Source organism: Dermacentor albipictus, unplaced genomic scaffold (assembly GCF_038994185.2).
Source record: "Dermacentor albipictus isolate Rhodes 1998 colony unplaced genomic scaffold, USDA_Dalb.pri_finalv2 scaffold_20, whole genome shotgun sequence".
Classification (NCBI taxonomy): Eukaryota; Metazoa; Arthropoda; class Arachnida; order Ixodida; family Ixodidae; genus Dermacentor; species Dermacentor albipictus.
Window position 1 is genome coordinate 5,746,206 of NW_027225574.1, and position 23,214 is coordinate 5,769,419.

The window sequence follows — 23,214 nt, forward strand, 5'->3', positions numbered from 1 at the left end:
TCGTGACTGGATGTTGGAGTGTAGGCTCGTACTACCTTTAATCTATACCTCTTATTAAGTTTGATTATGACTACAGCTAGCCTCTCATTAATGCTGTATAGTTCGTCAATGTTGCCCGCTATGTCCTTATGGATTAGGAATCCTACCCCATATCACGTCTTATCTGAGAGACCTCTATAGAAGAGGACATGTCCGTTAATCAGCAATGTGTAAGCCTCACCAGTTCTAATCTCACTAAGGCTGATGATATCCCAAACAATGTCTGATAGTTCCTCAAAGAGTATTGCTAAGCTAGCCTCACTCGAGAGGGTTCGGGTGTTAAATGTTGCAAGGGTCAGTTTCCATTGGCGTCATTGGTGTCACTTCGCACTACAATCCAAGATCCATGTTTCCATTGGTGGCCTGTCCGGACCCAGAGATTCTTAGCACCCTCTGCTGCAATACAGGTCTGACCGCCGCCTTGGTCAAGTGCTCCGCAGCTTCCGGGGACTGAGGGCCATTGGGTAATTGAGAGATTCATTTGGGAGGGAGTGGCCGAATACTGCACCAGGGAAGTCAATTCCTGCTCTGGTGAGGGAGTGTCTTTGTTGAAACTTAGTGGGCCTTCCTAATTTGGCTGCACCTGGATTAGTATAGCCCCACTTGCTCTTGGCATGTTTTGCCGGTGACAGGCTACACTCCAAGCGTGCAGATGTTGTGCACTGGAGGAGGTGAATTTCAATCTCGCCATTGTAAAAAAAGAAATCTTATAAAGGGATCCGAAGTTCCGACTATGGCAACCGAGCATTCGACATAGCTCAGTCAGATAATCCCATAGGCGGCGAGGCTACCTTATCGCCAAAAGTACAGCCCAGGAGGCCCTACATACCTAAAAACTTCTTTGATTTATTCACGATAGAAGTGTTTTCCTGATTGCAATGGGTAACTCAATGTCGAACCATTTCTAAACGGTTCTGGCCTCATAGTTCCAAAATCGCATGTGCAGAGACAGCCGTGAACTCGGCCAGGCAAACCCTACAGGCGTACCGACGACCACTCGCAGTTCCGAATACATGCTCGATCATGATCTACAGGAGTAAACGGAAACCCGCGAAAACGAATATAAGTGCAAACGTACAAGAAATAACTGGACACAAACTACGACTTTTTTTTGATGAAAATCTGTTTGTGAAGTTTGCAACTGCTGACGTTACATTATTTATTTCTTATTGTTTGCGTGCTACTGCAATCCTTCTCATCTCTTTTTCTCTTCCTTTAGTGCTGCAATTCTTTTTTTTGGTCTTTTTGCCCCCCCCCCTTCCCCCCCCCCCAAAAGAAAGGAATTAGAAAGTCAGCACTCATTAGAAAGTCACCGCTCATTAGAAAGTCAGCGCGAGCCATGTCAGTAGAGTCTAAAGTTCATTTAGTATATCTGAAATGCCTGAAAACATCCTTGAATTATCCGCGGTACACGGATTTTAATGATCGTGGCAGGTGGCATGGCATAGTATTTCTCAATGGTTCTAACATCGTGGTTTCGGAGTCTCCCGTACGCAAATGGCCATGAACGCAGCTAGATACATGATATATTTTCGGCAAAATTGAACAGCACTTAAAAGTAGTGTGGAAAAAAAAAAGAAAATTAGAAAATGAAAAAAACTTTCAGCGCTTACCGTGAATTTACTAGTCACGCTTGGAGGGATGTACGTCAAACAGTTCACGGTCTAATTGTAATGAAAACAGGTTAATTCCTGACTGTAATGTGGACTCAAAAAACAGATTTTAATCAAAAATGAGCCATGTGCTGCACCTGCTTTAATCAAAGTAAGCCAGATCAGTTCAACCAGTGCTGCATCAACACTTTGTGACCAAAACAGCCAACATGGCCGCATGCAGTCTGTTTCATGTGTGCTAGTTGCTTTGATATCGTGCTTTTGGTAAAAGACGGTACATTTCAAATGGAAGGTGAAAGAAATGAAGAGACTGGAGATCAATCTATTCTTAGAAGAAGAAGAAGATGTCAAACGGCGCCGCCTAAAGCAAGCAAAGTAGAAGCAACTGCCCAAATACGTGCACAAGAAAAACAAAATTTAATGTGCCCTTGTATCGGTAAACTCAATGAAAAGCTCCAGAGAGAAATTCCAAATGCTTCCGAAGGCCCAGCATCACGCCTTCCTTTTGATTATTGTTTACCAGGCCCTGTCGAGCATCGAAGGTCAAGCGAGAACTCGTCCTCCCGCCATGGACTATCGGCGACATACACAGTACGTTTTCAGAATACGAGTGTTGTTCCTTTATGCCGAGTTATGTTTTGTGCTGTTCTTGCGGTGGTCCACACTACGGTGGCACAATTGCTAAAGCACATGCATGATAACGGAGAGACCATGGCCTGAAAGGCGAGGAGGGCACTGTAAGGTAAAGCAGTATGGACAGAACCGTGCAGCCGTAGTCGGATTCATCAAGAACCTTCAAGCAAGAGAGTCTCATTAGTCTCGAATGAAAACAAATAAGCTTTACCTGCCGTCAGAGCTCAAAAGCATTAGGAACCTTTGGCGCATATAGAGCACCCGCTGTACGCATCTAGCCATGGCCATTATGCCCATGCAACAGAGGATGCAACAGATGACAGATTGATGATGTTAAGTTTGTCGCAAAGTATTGCGATATTGCTCCATGCGCTGATATTTATAGACTTTCTTTTTTTGAATAGTCATTGCAATCACAAAAGAAACAGTTCGATCAAAATGAACCAATTACTGTCACATATCTATAAGAGCCAAATCCAAATTTTACTCCTGAATTACGGCGATAGTAGGCCATATACATTTCAAATGCTATATAGCTTTGAGGTATTTTGGTGACATGAGCGCACAGACAAAATATTGTTGGGGCAAGCTCGAGCATATTGCCAGAAACAAACAACTGCATTTTCCTCAGGTGTGTTTATTGTGGACTTCATCCTTTTAGAAGAAAAAAAAAAACACTTCAATTAAAGTGGCAGTGATAGCCATGAGTGGCTGTGTCACTAAGCGCTTGGTTGCTTTCTGTGAAAAAGAAATGCCATATCTGTATGTGCAGTGAATGGTGCACTCTGCTAATGTTCACTGGTTTTTCTCAAAGGATGAGAAGTGTTCTATGTTCTTTCTTTTTTTTCTTTTTATAGCTTTCTTCTTTTAATTCTGATGTTGCAAGGTGGCGAAGTGGCAGTTTGTTTGGAACTCACATGTGTGAATGTATAAATATTGCGAGACAGCTGTTAAGCCTCAACGGTTTATTTCGCAGGTCGCGAGCTGAAGACATTAATGCTGGCCGTGATGATGGATATATACATATGAAGATGATGAAGGGGTAATATAATGCTCACACAATTTCACCCGCGCATGGAAGTGGCCAATCTGACCGCTGGTTATGGCGGGAAATGCTGTATGAAAGGCTTTAAACGCGAAACATGCACAATCTCCGTGGCACGGCAGCGGCCGTCCAAAGGCGGAACAACTGGGGTGACAAGATAGTTTCTGTTCCTGAACAATGTAGGGCCTGATAAAATGGGACTGAAGTTTCTCGCACAATCCAGGAGCACGAACTGGGGTCCACAATAACACTTCGTCTCCTGGGTGGAAGGAAACGACACGGTGAGATGCATCATAGCGAATTTTGCGGTCTTGTTGACTGGCGTCAGTGTTTAGGCGGGCCCGTTGGCGACACCGGGCAATGCGCGAAACGAACTGCTCACATACTGATGTGGACGAAGGCACGGGGACACCGACGAAAGAAACGTCGAGGATAGTGAGCGGTTGGCGACCATACACGAGGAAAAAGGGCGAGTGCCCTGTAGAGTGTTGGACGGCCGTGTTGTATGCGAAAGTAACGAATGGTAGAATGACAACCCAATTGGTGTGGTCAGGGTTGATGTACATTGATATCATGTCAGACAGCGTGCGATGAAAGCGCTCTGTGAGACTATTAGTTTGAGGGTGGTAGCTGGAAGTCGTTTTATGGATGGTATTGCACGCACGGAGAACATCGTCGAGAAGTTTAGAGAGAAAGGTCCTGCCACGGTCACTCAAAAGGATACGTGGGGCTCCGTGTCGTAAAAAGATGGCTTCCAAGAAAAAGGCTGCCACCTCCTCTGCTGATTCCGAAGATAGTGCGGCTGTTTCAGCGTACCGTGTCAAGTGGTCTACAGCTGTGACGATCCATCGTTTTCTGCCGGTGGTTAAGGGTAGCGGTCCATAGAGGTTGATACCAACGACTGCAAAAGGAGCTTCAGGACACGGGACAGGTTGGAGCAGTCCAGCCGGAGGTGAGGTCAGTCGTTTGCGGTGTTGGCAGAGCGAACAGGAAGCCACGTATTTCACTATGCTGGTTGCAAGTCCAGGCCAAGAGAAGCGGCTGCGAATTAACTCATAGGTTTTATGGAAACCAATGTGACCGGCAGTGGGATTGTCGTGAAAGGTCCCCAATATCTGGGCCCGAAGTGATCAGGGAACGACAGAAACCCAACGGTGTCCTTCAGGATGAAACACGTACCGGTATAATATCGAATTTTCGATCTTGGAGTTCTTCAACTGCCGATGGAGCCGAGCGTTAGGTGTGCGAGGTGATCCGCGAATACGTTCCATAACGGAGTGGCAGTAGGAGTCATTACGTTGGCTAGAAGCAAACGTATGAGTATGGCTGGATGGGAGCCGGTCGAGAGCTGCGAGCGAAGGGAATGCAGGCAACGCGCCCTGCAGTTTCCTCATGGAAGGTGGTAAGCAAGCAGCGTTTGAAGACGGTGGTAGGGGACAACGAGAGAGAGCATCGGCATCCTGGTGTTTCTTTCCAGACTTGTAGGTGACTTTGAAGTCGTATTCTTGTAAACGAAGTATCCAACGACCAAAACGTCCCGTTAAATTCTTTAGCGTCGCCAACCAGCACAAGGCGTGGTGATCAGTAACGATTGTAAAGCGGCGGCTGTGCAGATAAGGCCGAAATTTTTGGACGGACCAAACAACGGCGAGACACTCTTGTTCGGTAATCGTATAATTTTTCTCTGCAGCTGTTAGCGTGCGACTTGCGTATGCAACCACACGTTCTTCAGAATTTTGCTGACGTTGCAGAAGAACAGTGCCGATACCATGTCCGCTGGCGTCAGTATGTAGAAGAGTGGGTGCGGTGCTGTCGAAATGACAAAGCACAGGTTCGAACTTGAGGGCACACTTGAGGGCGTCAAAAGCAGTTTGGCATTCATCCGACCATACGTAAGGAGCTCCAGAAGGAAGGAGTTGATGGAGCGGTGCCGCAATGGTGGCAAAGTTACGTATGAAGCGCCGGAAATATGAAGCTAGGCCAAGAAAGCTACGCAAGTCTTTGGCGCGTTGAGGCCTGGGGAAGTGGAGGACAGTGGTAATCTTGTCGGGGTCGGGTCGAAGGTCCTTCTTGCTGACAAGGCGTCCGAGCACTTAAATGTGTGTGCCCTCCACGCAGAAAACATGTCTGGCAACTATGGGCAGAGGGGACAAGTCAACATGGCGTTGAAATAAATGTGTTCATGCCATTGTTCTGTGGAGTCGGACTCATTACCACTGAGGCTGAACCGGGGTATACCAGAAGCAGACAAGTAGTCAACAAGTGGCAATGAGGACAGGATCAAGATGGAATGTACGCACAACACCCGCCAACCAAGCCCGACTACTCGGCGTTAGACACAACAGGCTGCTTCAGCACACAACAAGTGGCATGGTGCAACCAGGGAGCGCACAACCGTTGTTCACTGCATCTCCGCAATTCGATTCGAATGCAGATACGTGGACAAACTACTCCGAGCATCTAGAATCATACTTCAGTGCAAATGGAATCACTGAAGAGACTCACAAGCACACAATTTTCATAACATGTATCAGCCTGGAGGTATATGGTCATCTTCGAAGTCTGTTGTCATTGAAAAAGTCGCAGGACGAACCTTATGACGTCATCATGCTCAAGCAGCACCTCAATTCGGCACTGTCAGAAACATATGATATGTACTGGTTTCAAACCCGTGTACAGAACACTGGCGAGAAGGTAGGAAAACACCTGGCAGAACTTTGCAAGACCGCAGACAACTGTGGCTTTGGTAGTGTGTTGGAATGCAACCTGCGTGACAGATTCGTCATCGGTTTGCAAGAAAAGATGGTCCAACGGGTACTCCTCGCAAAGCCAAAGTCCCTTAACCTTCATGAAGCAGTGGATAACGCCATATCCGCAGAACTGGCGATACAAAATATTGAGCGTATACCCCACACGAATGCTTTGGGATTGACGAATGAAGTCAACACCGTAGCCTTCAAGAAGAAGACAAATCCACAATTTGGCATGCCAAGACAAAAACACCACGGCCGTGCATTCGCTGTGGCGACTGCTTGCATGATGCTCCTAACTGTCCGCATAAAATGTCGACATGCTACAATTGTCACAACAAGGGCATTTAGCCACAATGTGTTTCGGTGGCGGAAAAGGGAAAAAGCCAACAAAGTTGCACGCTAACATTGTGAGTGTTGAAACTGGCAACAACAACTGCAGTCACGTTTGGGACAGTTTCACAATAACAAGCAAAGGTACTCTGGTTGAGCCAGTCTAGAAGACAGTGAAATGACGACCAGTGGATCTTGAAATGCAGATGGGTATGGGTTTCCCAGTCTACCTTAGTTCCTGAAGAAACATATGATTTCCGTGCCAAGCCGTGGCCAGCCCTGAAGCCCACAAACAGGGAGCTTCATTGCCACTTGGAGAAGCTACCTGTCAGTGGGGTTCTTCCCATGACAGCATGGCACCAGAACTACTAGGCAACTGCTGAACTGTTTGTTGTGCAATGCCCCTGACCCACACCGTGTCGGAGAGATGCGATCAAAAAGCTTCATCTGCTGCCCAACCAGGAGGTAGGCACAAACGTGACACCGGACAATAAAATCTTAAGTGTCACAGAACAGCTGAAAGAAAAGTTCAAGGACCTCTTTCAACCAGGAACAGGACTGGTGAAGGAACCTCTTGCCAGGATTGCTATAAAGAAAGATGCAACTCCAAGATATCTGAAAGCCTGTCCACTACCGTATGCACTGTGTGAAAAACTGGGTATGGAACTGGAAAGAATGTGTCAGCAAGGAATCCTGTCTCCAGTTAGCCACAGCTATTGGGCAACACCAATCATCCCAGTGGTAAAGTCAGATGGAACCTTGAGAATTTGTGGGGATTTCAAGGTCACAATCAACCCCGAGTGTGATGTCAACCAGTATCCGCTCCCAAAAATAGATGTTATCTTTGCCTCTTTCAAGAATGGCTACTGGTTTTCAAAGTTGGACCTATGGGAAGCCTATTGCCACATGCCAATGGATGAACAAGCAAAGCAAGTTGCGGTACTGAACACCCGCAAAGGCTTATTGGCATATAACAGACTGCCATATGGCATTGCATCAGCTCCTGCCATATTCTAAAGGAAGATGGAAGAACTTCTGAAAAACATTTCAGGCACTCAAGTCTTTTTAGATGTGCTGATCGCAGAGGAAAACAATAGCTATGGGAAGATGGTGAAGAAGGCACTGGAAATCTTTCGAGAATGGTATCCGGTTGCGGAAAGACAAGTGTGTGTTTGGAGCACAAGTGACCTACCTGGGATAAAAATTTGACTGACATGGCTTGCATCCAGCAGAAAAGAAACTGGACACTATCATGAGAGCACCAGTGCCCAGAAATAGCCAAGAACTCGGATCGTTCCTGGGCCTGATCCCCCCTTACCGAAGGTTTCTGCCTAACATGTGAAGTCTCCTGGTGCCCCTGTACTGTTTGCTACAGAAAGACAGCAAATGGCTGTGGGCAGCTCAAGAGAAGACAGTGTTTGTAGCTGTAAAGAATGCTCTGATAAATTCAAATTTGCTTGTGCACTTTGACCCATGAAGGAACTAGGGCTAGAAAGTGATGCCTCGCCAGAGGGCATTGGTGCCGTGCTTTCTCACGTGTTTGATGGTACTGACAGACCAATAGCGTTCAGATCCTGCACCCTCACAAAGACAGAGAATTATATTCAGTTGGAAAGGGAATCCCTCGCCCTCGTGTTTGCAGTGGCGAAACTCCGTGACGACTGTATTTATTTGGATATAGGTCAACTTTTTTTTTTTTTAGAAAATGCTGCCCAAAATAAGATATATTCCTATATATTCTACCAATATACCTATATTTGTGAACAAAGCTAGCAAAAGTACAAACAAACGGAGTTGCTCCAACTTGCCTGCCGTAAAGCCAGTTACGAGATTAGCGAGACTGGCTTTAAGAAGTTACGTATATCTAACGCACGCAATGGTACCAAGGACGGCGTCATTTGGCATGACGAGGACGTCCGCAAAGCATCTGATAAGGATGACTTTTCTGGCAGTTCCGATGGAGATGCCACTTGCTGCATCTACTAGCAAGATCTAGTAGCCGAGCTCACGGTAAGTAAAGGTGCGTCACATTTAAAGTTCTTCGTTTGTTTCAAAAGAAATGTGTCGACCTACATTTGAAATATTATTGTTTATTTCTCAGCGCGTTGAATAGATCCAGGTCTTCAAGTAAACATGGTACATGTTACGGAGAGCGTTCACAATGAAGACTGGTCATGAACCACTGGTGGGGCTTTTAAAAGAAAACAGGCCAATTCCTAGTACTGCTGCATCACACATTCAGAGGGGGGCAAATACCCTTGGGGGATACAAGTACAGAATAATATATAAGCTTGGATCCAGCAATCAAAATGCAGATGCATTGAGTCGACTACCTGTGCCAGCCAGAGAGACTCAACTGCGGATGCAAGACTCTGACCAACAATACGGTGCACTGGTAGCCAGTATTTTGGACACAGCACCTGTCTCAAGGGAGCAGGTTGCAGACGTGACTGGAAAAGACTAACTCATGCAATGTCTGTGTGAACACATAAAGGGGGGATGGCCCAAGAAACTCCCATGGTCTAACCATGACAAAGTATGTACTGCCATTTTGGAGACGGATGAATTTCCTCCCTACAGATGGACAGCTCATCTTCATGGGAGATCAACTAGTTGTTCTTGAAGCAGCTAGGAGAGCGTTCCTGTTGGAACTGCTCAAAGCACATCCCGGAGTCAGTGCCACTAAAGCATTAGCAAGGAAACTTGTATGGTGGCCAAAAATTGATCAAGACATTGAGCAGCTTCTGCGCAATTGCCCAATCTGACAGCAGACAGCATCCATGCCACCAACTGAGAAGCCAGCTGCATGGCCAGGAACAACTCAGGCCTGGACATGTGTTCACATAGACTATGCTGGCCCAATTGAAGACAAGATGGTGTTTGTTGTTGTGGACAGCTATTCAAGCTGGATTGAAGCCGTCACAACAAATAGGGCAACCACCGCAGCAACCCTAGCAAAAATTCTAATAGAAGTTTGTATTAGTCTAATACAGTTTTGTATTAGTTGTATAAGTTTTGTATTAGACCAATAGAAATTTCTATTAGTTGCACTGATTGACCTATAAGACCAATAGAGCCTATGTATTAGCGTATTAGTCTTATACAAACAGTGTTGCATGTCTGCTAGTTTCGTTATTAGACTGACACGTGTTATTGACTTTATACAGATTGTTGCTGGTCTGTTATGCAACATGCATTGTTGAATTCTGTTGCCCCTTTTTGCTGCTTGTTTAATGCGAGGGTGAAAGTTTATGAAAAATTAAGTCTGTATTGCGGACCATTTGCAGAGAGGTCTCTGATTATTCGCTGAATAATTAAGAATTTTGCTGTACAAAATGTGCAGCACACAGTATTCGCACGTTTGTATTAGTTTCATCGCACTAAGCTTACCTCTCAGCGATATACACGAAAGCGATTGACGCGCGCCTACATGGTCTTGCCAATTTTGTTTCACTGGCGACGTCTCATGACTAGGCCTCTGTTGAGCCTCGTCGCGATGAGTCGTGAGGAAACAGCTAGTGTTTACAACACAGCAAATACTTCGCCACGAAAAAAAAAAAAAGCACAACGAACAACCAGCCGTGACCTGCAAAGCAGAGTCGCGATGCCCGGTGGGTTTACGAACGATGGTGCAATCGCAGCAACCATAGTAGTTTGCCACTGAAGTTTCGTTAGTTCCGTACCTTCTGTTGAAGTGCGCATAAAGCAGTGTTAAACTTGTAACCTAAATTGATAACTTAATACCGCATATAAAAGGCCGTAATATTTATTGACATCAATGAGCACTATCGCAGAGAAGGGAACACGGCAGGCGGGAAGATCGCAAAACTACGGCCGTAGTCAGCCGTAGTTGCGCACAGCACGTGTGCATTGGCGGCTGCCATGTTGCAGTGTACTGTAGCCATGTCAAGGCGAGGTGCGCGCGATTTTTAGTGAATGAACAATGTGTTTTTAAGGAACCCGAGGTGCTGGCGTCTGCACAACCTTATTCCTGTAGTATAATACTTGGATATGGGTGTTGTGCGACTTCAAAACAACGGAAGACAACTGTTTTTACCCCTGTCCTTCGTGGATCTATCAGCGTGCATCGATGTGATGTGTTTTCGCCGGCGCCGATTCCTTTCCATTTGGAGGTAACTATTGTACTTATTTATGCTTCTATAGTATAGTATAAGGTTGTTTCTTTTTATCCCAATGGTGGATGCACCTCAGTACAGTGTGATTGGGCTGATTTTGTGCGCATAGCAGCAGTGACATGCATGTTTCCGACAATGCTGTGCAAGATTTCTGTCTAGAGTTGTTCCTTATCTGCCTACAGTTTCGATGTAACACACAGAACACCTTTGGTGAATTTTATGTGCTGTCTAACTGTTCTGTCATATCAGATGGCGTCATTTTTCTTTATGATAAACATGTCGAACTAAGCATATCACACTTTGTCCTAAAATTAGTTTGGAAATTACGGGGCAATATTATTCCAATTTAGAAGCAAATATTGCCTGCTTAAACATTCAGTGGTAGAACTAGCACCCCTGCTTCAAAATGTTTCTATATGTGTGTATGTTTCTGCCCAGGTTTTTTTGACCACCCCAAAAGGACGTTCTCTGGTCGAAGTGGTGGAGTAAAAGCTCTGGCAATCAAGATTGCTGACCTGACGAAGATCTCAAAAGAGAAATCTGTAAAAATATTTGCGTCCTAATAAATGCTCCTAGCAATTATGCCTATTTTTCATTCTGTAACTGGTGCATTGAAACCTTTTCTTTCACACCAATAGACCTATTAGACTAATACGCCGATATACCTATTAGACTAATACGCCGATATACCTATTAGACTAATACACCAATAGACCTATCAGACTAATAGGCCAATACACCAATAGATCTATTAGACTAATACACTAATAGACATAATAGACTGTATTAGTGTCAATAACCTCATAGGCTATTAGTTTTTGTATTAGAATTTTTGCTAGGGAACTCATCATCATCATCAGCAGCAGCAGCAGCAGCAGCAGCCTGGTTATGCCCACTGCAGGAAAAAGGCCTCTCCCATACTTCTCAAACTACCCCGGTCATCTGCTAATTGTGGCCACGTGGTTCCTGCAAACTTCTTGATCTCATCCGCCCACCTAACTTTCTGCCGCCCCCTGCTACGCTTCCCTTCCCTTGGAATCTAGTCCGTAACCCTTTATGACCATCGGTTATCTTCCCACACTTTCCTCATTACATGTCCTGCCCATGCCCATTTCTTTTTCTTGATTTCAACTAAGATGTCATTTACTCACGTTTGTTTCCTCACCCAATCTGCTCTTTTCTTATCCCTTAACGTTACACCCATCATTCTTCTTTCCATAGCTCGTTGCGTCGTCCTCAATTTAAGTATGTAGAACCCTTTTCGTAAGCCTCCAGGTTTCTGCCCCGTACGTGACTACTGGCAAGACACAGCTGTTATAAACTTTTCTCTTGAGGGATAATGGCAACCTGCTGTTCATGATTTGAGAATGCCTGCCAAACGCACCCCAGCCCATTCTTATTCTGCTGATTCTTTCAGTCTCAGGATCTGGATCCGCGGTCACTACCTGCCCTAAGTAGATGTATTCCCCTACCACTTCCAGTGCCTCGCTACTTATCGTAAACTGCTGTTCTCTTCCGAGACTGTTGAACATGACTTTAGTTTTCTGCATATTAATTTTTAGACCCACCCTTCTGCTTTGCCTCTCCAGGTAAGTGAGCATGCATTGTAATTCGTCCTCTGAGTTACTAAGCAAGGCAATATTATCAACGAATCGCAAGTTACTAAGGTCTTCTTCATTAACTCTTATCCCCAATTCTTCCCAATCCAGGTCTCTGAATACCTCCTGTAAACATGCTGTGAATAGCATTGGAGAGATCGTATCTCCCTGCCTGACGCCTTTCTTTATTGGGATTTTGTAGCTTTCTTTATGGAGGACTACGGTGGCTGTGGAGCCGCTATAGATATCTTTCAGTATTTTTACATACGGCTCATCTACAGCCTGATTCCGTAATGCCTCCATGACTGCTGAGGTTTTGACTGAACCAAACGCTTTCTCGTAATCAATGAAAGCTATATATAAGGGTTTGTTATATACTGCACATTTCTCTATCACCTGATTGATAGTGTGAATATGGTCTATTGTTTAGTAGCCTTTATGGAATCCTGCCTCGTCCTTTGGTTGACAGAAGTCTAAGGTGTTCCTGTTTCTATTTGTGATTACTTTAGTAAATACTTTGTAGGCAACGGACAGTAAGCTGATCGGTCTATAATTTTTCAAGTCTTTGGCGTCCCCTTCCTTATGGATTTGGATTATGTTAACGTTCAACCAAGGTTCCGGTACGCTCGAAGTCATGAGGCATTGTGTATACAGGGTGGCCAGTTTTTCTAGAAGAATCTGCCCACCATCTTTCAAAAAATCTGCTGTTACCTGATCCTCCCCAGCTGCCTTCCCCTTTGCATAGCTCCCAAGGCATTCTTTACTTCTTCCGGCGTTACTTGTGGGATTTCAAATTCCTCTAGACTATTCTCTCTCACATTATCGTCGTGGGTGCTAATGGTACTGTAAAGATCTCTATAGAACTCCTCAGCCACTTGAACTATCTCATCCATATTAGTAACGATATTGCCGGCTTTGTCTCTTAACGCATATATCTGATTCGTGCCTATTCCTAGTTTCTTCTTCACTGCTTTTAGGATTCCTCCGTTCCTGAGAGCATGTTCAGTTCTATCCATATTATAGTTCCTTATGTCAGCTGTCTTACGCTTGTTGATTAACTTAGAAAGTTCTGCCAGTTCTATTCTAGCTTTAAGGTTAGAGGCTTTCATACATTGGCGTTTCTTGATCAGATCTTTCGTCTCCTGCGATCGCTTACTGGCATCCTGTCTAACGGAGTTACCATTGACTTCTATTGCACACTCCTTAATGATGCCCATAAGATTGTCGTTCATTGCTTGAACACTAAGGTCCGCAGCAACTATTGAGATCATAAAGGGCACATTTGCCCGATTTGGTCTGCCCAATTGTCTAGTGTCTGAAAATGGTAGTGCCTTCGTCAGAGCCTAACTCGAAAAATTCATCATGAAGAATGCTATATGGCACATCCGTACAGCACCCTTTCATCCCCAATTTAATGGGCTAGCAGAAAGAGCCGTGATGGCAGTCAAAGATGGTCTAAAAAGGCTCACAAGAGGAACACTCTCAACTCACTCAAACTGGTGGCTGCATGACCGCAGATGCACACCACCTGGAGGTAGGGAAAAATTCCTGACTGAAATGTTCCTGGGCTATCAACCCAACAGATGCCTGGACCTGGTCCTGCAGGAACCGCATGGACCGAACATAAAAAGGCACACGCCAGCAAAACGGAAATGGGTGTGTGGCCAGACTGTCCTTTGCCATAACTTTGGCCTTGGTCAGCGTTGGATGAAAGGGACTATTGAACATGTCTTGGGAAACAGAATGCACACGATCACAATGTCACCTGGCACTTTGACCATGCTCATTGTTGTAATGATGATAGCCATATTGAGCAAAATGCATGGTGGAATGGAACATACAGTCAAGCTCGGCACCAACCCCTACAAGTGAAGCTCACTCCGGATGGCCAACCCGTATCCGGCGACCGCCAAACCGACTGAACTTGTGGCCTGGAAGTCAGTGCTGTGGCTCTCAAACCAAGTGTGGGGGAGTGTAGGCTGGTGTAGAAAACACACCTGGCAACTGTGGGCAGAGGGGACAAGTCAATATGGCATTGAAATAAATGTGTTCTTGTCATTCTGCGAAGTTGGACTCATTATCGCTGAGTGCTGGCCCGAGGCACATCACGAGCGGACAAGTAGTCAACAGTTAAATGTGTTGAGGGAGTTGTTTATGGTGTTCCCCTTTCCTGTGCATCGAAATACGTAAAGCAGACTGGAAAATGCCTAAATTGTAGATTAAAGAACACTATTTAAAGATGCAGAAGGGTAGGGAAGGCTTTCCAATGTAATCAGTGTGGCTACACTCCACTGTTTTGAAGGATGAAAGTTATTGTGCAAGGGTAATAGTTGAGGTGGCAGTGATAGCCAGGAGTGGCTGTGTCACTAAGTGCTTAGTTGCTTTGTGTGACAAAGAAATACCATATCTTGAATGTGCAGTGAACGGTGCACTGTGCTAATGTTCATTGGTTTTTCTAAAAGGCTGAGAAGTGTTCTATGATCTCCTTTCTTTTTTACTATTTGTGGCTTTTTTTAATTATGTTTTTGCAAGGTGGTGACATGGCAGTTCATTTGGAGCTCGCATGTGTGAGTGTATATACAAGGTGTCCCAGCTAACTTTAGCCAAAGTTTAAATAATGCAAATGCCACGTAGCTGGACAGAAGCAAGGTAATGTTGTTTGCTGTTGCTTGCAGATACTCAAATTATTTTTTAAAATTCCACCTAATTAGATGATTAGCCTTAATTAATTACTCAATTATTACTATTAGATGAAAAGTGTCAATGAGAAAATTGTAGAGCAACATGAAAAACTACCGATACAGCTTTCTGTTGCGCAATACGTGCTACATAAAGCATTTTTCCAAGCGTGAAAAGTCCATGAATACACGTAAAGTGCCTCAAGAGGCCGATCGCGCGGCAATATTGTATGTAACTGCGGGCTTTTTTCACGCTCGGAAAAGCACTTTTATGTAGCACATTTTGATAACAAAAAGCTGTATCGGAAGTTTTTTATGTTTCTCTACAATTTTCGCATTGACACTTTTAATCTAATTACATTATTCAAGAAGTTGATTGATTAAGGCCAATTATCTAATTAGGGGGAAATAAAAAAGTAACTGGAGTATTTCCAAGCAATGTCAAACAACATTACCTTGGTTCTGTCCAACTGCAAAAAACAGTTGCAGAAGGTTTACCTGGCCTTCATTCCTTAATAAGAATATTGGCAAAACTTTGGAGCAAAGTGGAGCAGCAGGCCATGAAATGCTTCCACGCTATATGTTTGAAATGATGTTGAAAGCTGTGGCATGTCAACAAGCAGGGGCCTTGCTCTTGCTATGTCCTTCAGTGTTTTCAAGGATTTGGAGTCTGTAAGTAAAAAAAAAGAAAATAATTCTTTATAAATTAGCCTATATGCAACAACACTGAGATGGAAGAACATGATTTATGAATTGACTTTTCACTTTACTGGTAACTACAACTACACGATATTTTGCCTAGTAACCATGTACAGTAAAACCTTGTTAAACTGTGCCCGCTTAAACAGTAGTTTCATTTTAAAAGTAGTAAAGTGAAACCCCCGATTTGGCGGCCATTGAACATAATGGGTTTTGTATCCGCAAAAACAGTACCAGCTTAGTGCTTACGTATCGGTTAACACACAGTGTTCCCACTTTTTGTCAGCCCGGCCGAACAATGAGGCTCTGAGATTGGAACGGCCTCCAAGCGCAAAGCACAGAGGGCGCTTGGAAGGGTGAATCCACATCAACATCAACATCATTTTGGCACAGCCCCAGAGTCGTAGTGTTGTGACCCGTGTTGTGGTGCCGTGCACAGTAATGTTACGTGCAGGGAATTTTTCCTTTTTCAGGGAAATTTCTGACCCCAAATTTGGAAGAAAGGGAAGGAGGGAATCTTCGCAGTATTGCAGGGAATTTTAAGATTGATGAAGTAAATATTAGAATGGTACCTTTGAGCAAGCAATAACTTTGACATACCACAGCACACTCTTTTCAGTGCTCAACCCAAACTAGGACCCGGTCGGCTTCAAGTTCTAATAGCCTTAGTTGTTGAAAAGCTGGTGTGCTGTTTCAGTACAAACTGTGAACTGCAATTTCTTGCTTCAATATTGGATAGGGTAACCTACTCAGAATCGCTAAAAAGCAGCTAGCCACCAGTGTTGATGCTATAGAGCTCTGTCTACACGGGAGGTATGTCGTGAACTGACATTAAAAAGCGCCACATTAGAAATTGAGTTCTCGTATTGCCACTGAGCCAAGATTTTGAATGCACTGCAATGTTTTTGAAAACACACACACGCATATGAATGAATCGATTCTGGGTTTTACCTGCCAAAATCACAATTTGATTGTGAGGCACATCGTAGTGGGAGACTGTGGATTAATTTTGACCACCAGGGGATCTTTAATGTGCCCCCAATACACGGGACATGGGCACTTTTGCATTTTGCCTCTTCGATTTCGATATGCGGCTGCCATGGCCGGGATACATCGCGTGACGTCATGCTTAGTAGCGCAACACCATAGCTGCTAAGGCACTGCATCAGGTGCATATTATATACATATATATATATACAGTGGAGGAATCATGCTGGCCCTGTAGGAATAACTTGATTAAAGAAAAAAGTATGACATATGTTCTTGCAAAGTGTATTGCTGAGCTTTCAGCTGGTGGACCAGCCTTTGTGATTGTTATACACTGAGATTAAATTTCAGTGTACTCCAAGGCATATATATATATATATATATATATATATATATATATGCAGGGAGATTTCTGGCGATCTTTTTTGAATAAATCAGGGAAAATTGTTGCAAATAGGGAATTTTCATGCATAGAAATGGGAATTCTGCTGCGAGGTACGGAACATCACTGGTCGTGCAAGCTAGGAGAAAAACCGGGTGCTCAGCATAGAAGAAAAATTGGAAATCGTTCCAGCTGTCGAATGTGCCACAAAGAAGTCGGTGCTGGCACACGAGAGGGATATACCGTTGACTACGGTGTGAGGCATTTGGAATGCGAAGGAGAAGTTGGTCAGCAAGGCTGCTGCGACTGCGAAAATACGTCGGCTACAAGGTTTAACTTTCTGAGCTTCGATTTTTCACCACCGTTGCCTCTGTTATTGCCGAAGTGTTGCCTAACGACAGTGATGAGAACGCCATGGAAAGCAACAGCACAGGCATTTCAGGCCCAACAGTGGCAGATGCTGTGTGTTACGTCAGCCTCATGCAGGTGTTTGCTGAGAAGAGGGGGCTGGCAGAAAAGCTGGCTTGTAGCTTGAGTGAGTTTGAGGTTGCTGTTGTCGCTTCTAGCCCGCTGCAGCATCAAACGAAAATAACAGACTTTTGTCGTGCGAAGTGAATAAATACTGCATGTTTTCTGCCTTTTCATCACACTCTACCGTAGTGCCATTTCTGACAGGTAAGTGGACTATTTCGGTTAAGCAGTACTACCATTTAGTACATACCTTTTCCTAGCTCCGGCCAACTGTGGTTTAACGAGGTTTAACTGTATATAGATAACAACTATTTGAAGCAAACAGACAACGACAGCAAGGAAACTGTGTGGAAAATTAATTTTTTTTTCCTTCCTTTTTAAAGCGAAATGTAGAATTATAAATGAAAGTGAAATTAGTAATAAGCCTTTTACTTGTAATAAAGAAAACGGGAATTAAATGTGTAGGGAAAGACAACTTAGTGCCTGTGGGAGCCAAACCAAAAGCTCCACACAACTCATGCAATGGCTGACCAATTGGTATATCCCAATGGTTATTCTACAATTATCTGTCAGTCAGCGGCAAAACCGACCGGTGCCACTGAAAAGTTACTTTGTTTCTTGGCAGATTTCACAGGCTGGATGCGGCGGCATCCCCCGGATCTTATCATCCTTGTCGTCGGTCACTGGCATCACGGACGCTCTGCGGTGCATGCGGCCTCTGCATTCAAGGAACCATCCATGAACGGTTCCACAGCATCCCCTCGTGCAAGACAGCTCAACCCCGTCCGCCTGGTGTCTGTTGCAGCGTACATAAAGCCTGCCTCCCCGGTGCTTCCCTGCAGTCAGCGGCAAAACCGGCCGGTGTCACTGAAACGTTACTTCGTTGCTTGGCAGGTAGGTTTCTTAAACTGCCTTTAGTATGCACATATTTTGGTTGTTCATGGCTGTTTTACCGCTGACTGCACTGTTCTGCAATGTCTTCTGTGTGTTTGGTATGCGACAAGCCGGTAGAGGGTAAATTCCTTGTATGTTCTGGTTGCAAAGCAAGTTTCCATCTAGGGAAACACTGTTCTGCGATAACAGACAGTGTTTACACCAAAATGTCCACTGTTAAACATGAAACATGGATGTGTCATATTTGTAGGTCTGGTACCGGTTCTAGTCATAGCGATGGCTAAATTGGGCCCCACTTTTCGACTATTAATACCAAACTGGACCAACTAACTAACACTGTTCATACGCTCATGCTGAGGGTTGAGGAAGTGCTTTCTTTCAAGGCAACTTGTGAAAAGATGGCTGATACGGGGACCGACATTCAAGCCTCTATGGATTTCCTTTCTGAAAAATATGATTCTATGCTCTCTAATGTGACTACCCATCAAACGGAAGTGTCTCAGCTGCGGGCTCAAGTGGAGTCACTTTCCGGTACAGTCGTCCGTCAGGCTGAAATTCCAGACCAAACGAGAGTGCAAATAAATGAACTTGAGCAATACGGCAGGCGTTGCAATTTTGAAATCCATGGCTTCCCTTTGAAACCTGGCGAAGACTTGAAGTCCTTCATGTGCAACTTAGCTGGTCAACTGGGCCTAAGGAACTTCCAGGAAGATGAAATTTGCAGCATACACCGTTTACCTACCCAGAATAAATCTAGCACTATCCCACCTATTCTTGTGCAAGTACACAACGTTTCAGTGAAAGAAAAATGGTTTCGCACTTGGAAAGGTCTCCCGGATCTTGCTCAGCCGGAGAAGTTTCCTCGTCTGTTCATTAACGAAAATATGACGCAGATGAACCAGGAGCTCTTCCGGTTGGCCCACACCAAAGGAAAGGAAAATGGATATAAGTTTGTGTGGACGACAAACGGAAAGGTTCTGGCGAGAAAATCTGAGGGAGCACCTTTCACTCGAGTCGAAGAATTCTCGGATTTGGATAAGATTGCCTACACATGGCTGACATAGAGAGTATCAAATGCACTGACTTTGCGGATGTAAATACGTTTTTTTTTTTTCTGATGCCTCCACCAGCAGTTTTAAATTTGCACATGTGAACATTCGCAGCCTTCGGAAACATTGGAATCAGTTTTATGCCATCACTTCATCATCTCGCCTAACGTTCGATGTTTTTGTACTTACTGAAATTAATATTTCTTCCGAGAGCATTCCACAGTATTCATTACCGGGTTGCCAAGCTTTTTCATACATGCATCCAACAAGAAAAGGAGGAGGCATCGCAGCCTTTTCCCAAGCTGAAGTGATATTGCTGTGCTTGAGTTCACCTGTTTTTTCAGTGATTCTGTTATCGGTTTACCGACCTTCCAGTTTCAATGCGTGGCTTTTCTCATCCGAACTCAATTCCACGTTGTCAACCTTATCGCTTGAAGAGTATGTGTATATCATAAGTGATATCAATATTGACCTTTTGCATCCTACTGTAGGCTTGGTCGCAGATTATCTCGATAGCCTTTCCAAATGGGGCTTGGAATTCGTCATTTATCAAGCAACCCAAGAGAAATTTTTGGCCAGTAAGCTCGCCGTGTCCTGCATTGATCACATTATCGTTCATGCTCAGAATCTAGCCGCAACATCCGCTATAGTAGAAATTAAACTTGCTGACCATTAATTGGTTTGCGGCTCAATGAGTTATCCAGATACTTCGACAGCACCCACAGATTCTAAAAAACTAATTTCAGTGCTTGATCCGAAAATATTTGATAAGCTGTTGGCTAAATATGACTGGAAATCTTTTTTTAGCAATAGTGTCTCCTGCTGACCTTTATGACAAGCTCGTAGAAGTGTTCCAGAACTTAAAAGAAAGTGCTACCCGAACACTACACATCAAACAACGTAACGTGGACAACAAATGGGTGTCGTCTGACATACTCGCTGCAATAAAAGAAAAGGACTTACTTTGGGCCCAATGCAAGCATGCCCCAAATTGTGCAGCCCTACGGGTCAAATTTAAGCACTTGAGAAACAAAGTTACTGGCATGAACCACTCCGCAAAGTGAATACACTTTCGAGACAAATTTAAATCTGCTAGTTACAGTAGTAAGAAAACATGGTCGTTAATTAACAGCTTTAGAGGGCTAAAACGTGAGCTAATATAATGAATTATTTTCCTTCCAGTTTATCCAGCGGCACACAGAGTATTTCTGATCAGCTTAACAACCACTTCTCTCGTGTAATCTAACTTACAGGTAGATTTCTGCACTAGGCGTCACAGCATTAGTGAATCGGCATATCTGCCTTCAATTTCTAACGAAAAGCTAAGATCGATTATTTTCAGTTTAAAATGTAATAAATCTCCTGGAATTGACAGTATTTCCATTAATGACTTGCGCAGAAAATAAGACTACATCCAAGAGGTTTTGCTAGCACTACTCAATCGCATAATTTCAAGAGGTGAAATTCGTGTAAAACTGAAAACAGCAATAGTTATACCTCTTTCTAAAAGCTGTGCATGTAATAAAATTGAAAATTATCACCCCATTTCAATTGTGCCTTCTATAGCTCAAATACTAGAAAAACACTTATTGTTAACGATGACAAGTTTTTTAGATGCCCACAGCATTTTGTCGCCTAGTCAGTATGGCTTCCGGCCCGGCAAAAGCACTCAAACCCTTCTGTAAGATTTCTCCGATCAGTTGAATCTATAGCTTTCGATAATAATAATGTTGCTTGTGCGCTCCTTCTCGATTGTAGCAAGGCTTTTGACAGTCTTTATCATGGTCTTTTGTTAAAGAAGCTTTACTCGTAAGGATTTCGCGGTGCTTTCTGGTCGTTGTTAGCAAATTTTCTTCAGGGTAGGCGTCAGGTCGTCTCAGTTGGGCAAGTTCATAGCGCATTCTCCATTATTCATTCTGGAGTTCTGCAGGGATCTATACTCAGCCAGTTATTATTTCATATTTTTGTAAATGACCTCTATAGCATGATACCTGTTTCTCTTTATCAATACGCCGATGACACGATGATCGTAACTTCTGCCCATAGCTATTACGATGTGACTGCTTCTTTACAGTCTGCTACCACAAAAGCTATGGACTGGTTTCAAAATAACCTAATTCATATAAATGCACCTAAGACGCAATTAATCTGCTTCCATAATCCTTTGAGGAAGGTAGCCCATGACTATCCTTTTGTTTTGCATTGTTCAGATTGTTCATCTTGTTCTTGTAGACCATTACAGTACTCATCTGTGGTAAAGTATCTTGGTTTATACCTTGACAGTGACCTTTCTTGTAACAGCCACCTGGCTTACGTTTGCAAAAAACCTCGCGCCGTATCATGTCTACTGTACAATATAAGATATTACAAGCCCTTATCAGTAAGGAAAACAATAACACATGCTTTAGGCTACAGTCTGCTGCAGTATGGAATAACAATTTACGGGCACTGTGCTGTTCGCTGGCACAACAAAATAAATGCAATACTGCACTCCCTCTTAAATAAAATATGTTATCATCTGAGCCTGAATGCTGACGCCAACCGTTTCAAAATATTTTCGATGCCGAATTTCAACGACCTTCTAATGCAAACGGTTGTTTTAAAACACTTCTGGTCCAGTGAATTCCTAGTTCCGTACACCTCTTCCCGTTGCTTAAGGCCCAGGGACCCCTTTTGGAGGCCCCGTTGTTCCACAAGGTATGGCACTAGAGCTCGCGCCCATTACGTTCCAACCTACTTCAATAAATTACCCCCCAGCACCTTCTGTGCAAAAACAAAATACAAGAGACTGCTAAGGCGTATTTGTTTGTAAAGGCCTATTTGTTCATTTTGTTCACTGTTATTACTTGTGTTCGTGCATGTGATTGTGCAATTCCTCTGCACCATGACGGTCAGATTGGTGTATGGTTATCTATTATCTCATGGCCATTTTGTTCACACACATTGCTGTGTTTCTGTGTTTCATTATGCTAACTGAAAATTTTTTTCATAGACACTGCATAAATTTTAATAACTTTTTTTCTCGTATGCTATACTCAAGTTAGCTGCTTATAAATAACCTATTAATGTACCGTGCATGGTTTTGCTGCCTGCCAGGCTCTGCTGTTCAAGCCTTCAAAGGCTTTGGCAGGTTTCTATGAATGTACTGATTTGATTATTGGCAATAAAGCTATTATTATTATTATTATTATTATTATTATTATTATTATTATTATTATTTGTTCTATATATATGGCCGTGCCAGCAGGTGCATTATGGTGGAACAAGACAACCACGGAAGTGGGACAAAAGGTGCTCAATTTCAAATGTTCCTTACAACAGTTCTTGCAACAGCCATTAAGCAGCCAAGGAAGAATAGCAGCCTTTATTAACAGCTGACATAATATATCTCTCACAGATGTTCAATGTAATATGTGAAAGTATCAGCTGAAAGAAAGTTGTGTTCTAGAATATTATTCATTTGTTTGTTAGTGTTTTCAGCATTCTTCAAGACAAAAATTTGAAGGACGCTTAAGCTTCGCCTTTGTGAGCAGAATGTGACAGCATTCAAAGATCCCCGACTGCTTCTCACACTTCCCGGCAACTGGAGCTTATGTAACCCTAACTGTTTACCAGGAAATGCTGGCAGGAAATGCTACGGAGGAAGGCGAGCATTCTGGTAGAAACATGGCCTCCTGCATAGGCCAATCCCGCAGGTAGCGCACAGCCGCTCCAAAAGAAGTACATAATTTTCAGGTTTCTGTTATTGTTTTGCACTTTTTAATATTTAAGTCGGAGAATATTTAACATAAAAGGCATGCCCTGTCGGTGTTTTGTTTCATGATATTTGTTTGTGGGCTGTCATTTCCAAAATTCCGAGGAATAATTTTGTCAAGAATGTAAGACAAGCTGTGAGCAACTTTAGTGA

General features: G+C 43.7%; 1 long non-coding RNA gene across 10 annotated transcripts in view; it reads right to left on the bottom strand.

Annotated features, from left to right (window-relative positions):
- Positions 1–23,214, bottom strand: part of LOC135920056 (uncharacterized) — a 43,427-nt gene that overhangs the window by 15,399 nt on the left and 4,814 nt on the right. For 2 of the 10 annotated variants that reach the window (XR_010570148.1, XR_010570154.1), the window contains exon 5: positions 15,324–15,495. The exons of 2 other annotated variants lie outside the window; for them this stretch is intronic. This is a non-coding gene — a long non-coding RNA (uncharacterized lncRNA). Of the gene's footprint in view, positions 1–960; positions 1,068–1,906; positions 2,369–13,438; positions 14,152–15,323; positions 15,496–17,974; positions 18,201–19,078; positions 19,166–20,270; positions 20,309–23,214 lie in introns of those variants that run through there. 6 more of the 10 variants (XR_010570150.1, XR_010570152.1, XR_010570149.1 and 3 more) reach the window with 6 other exon arrangements.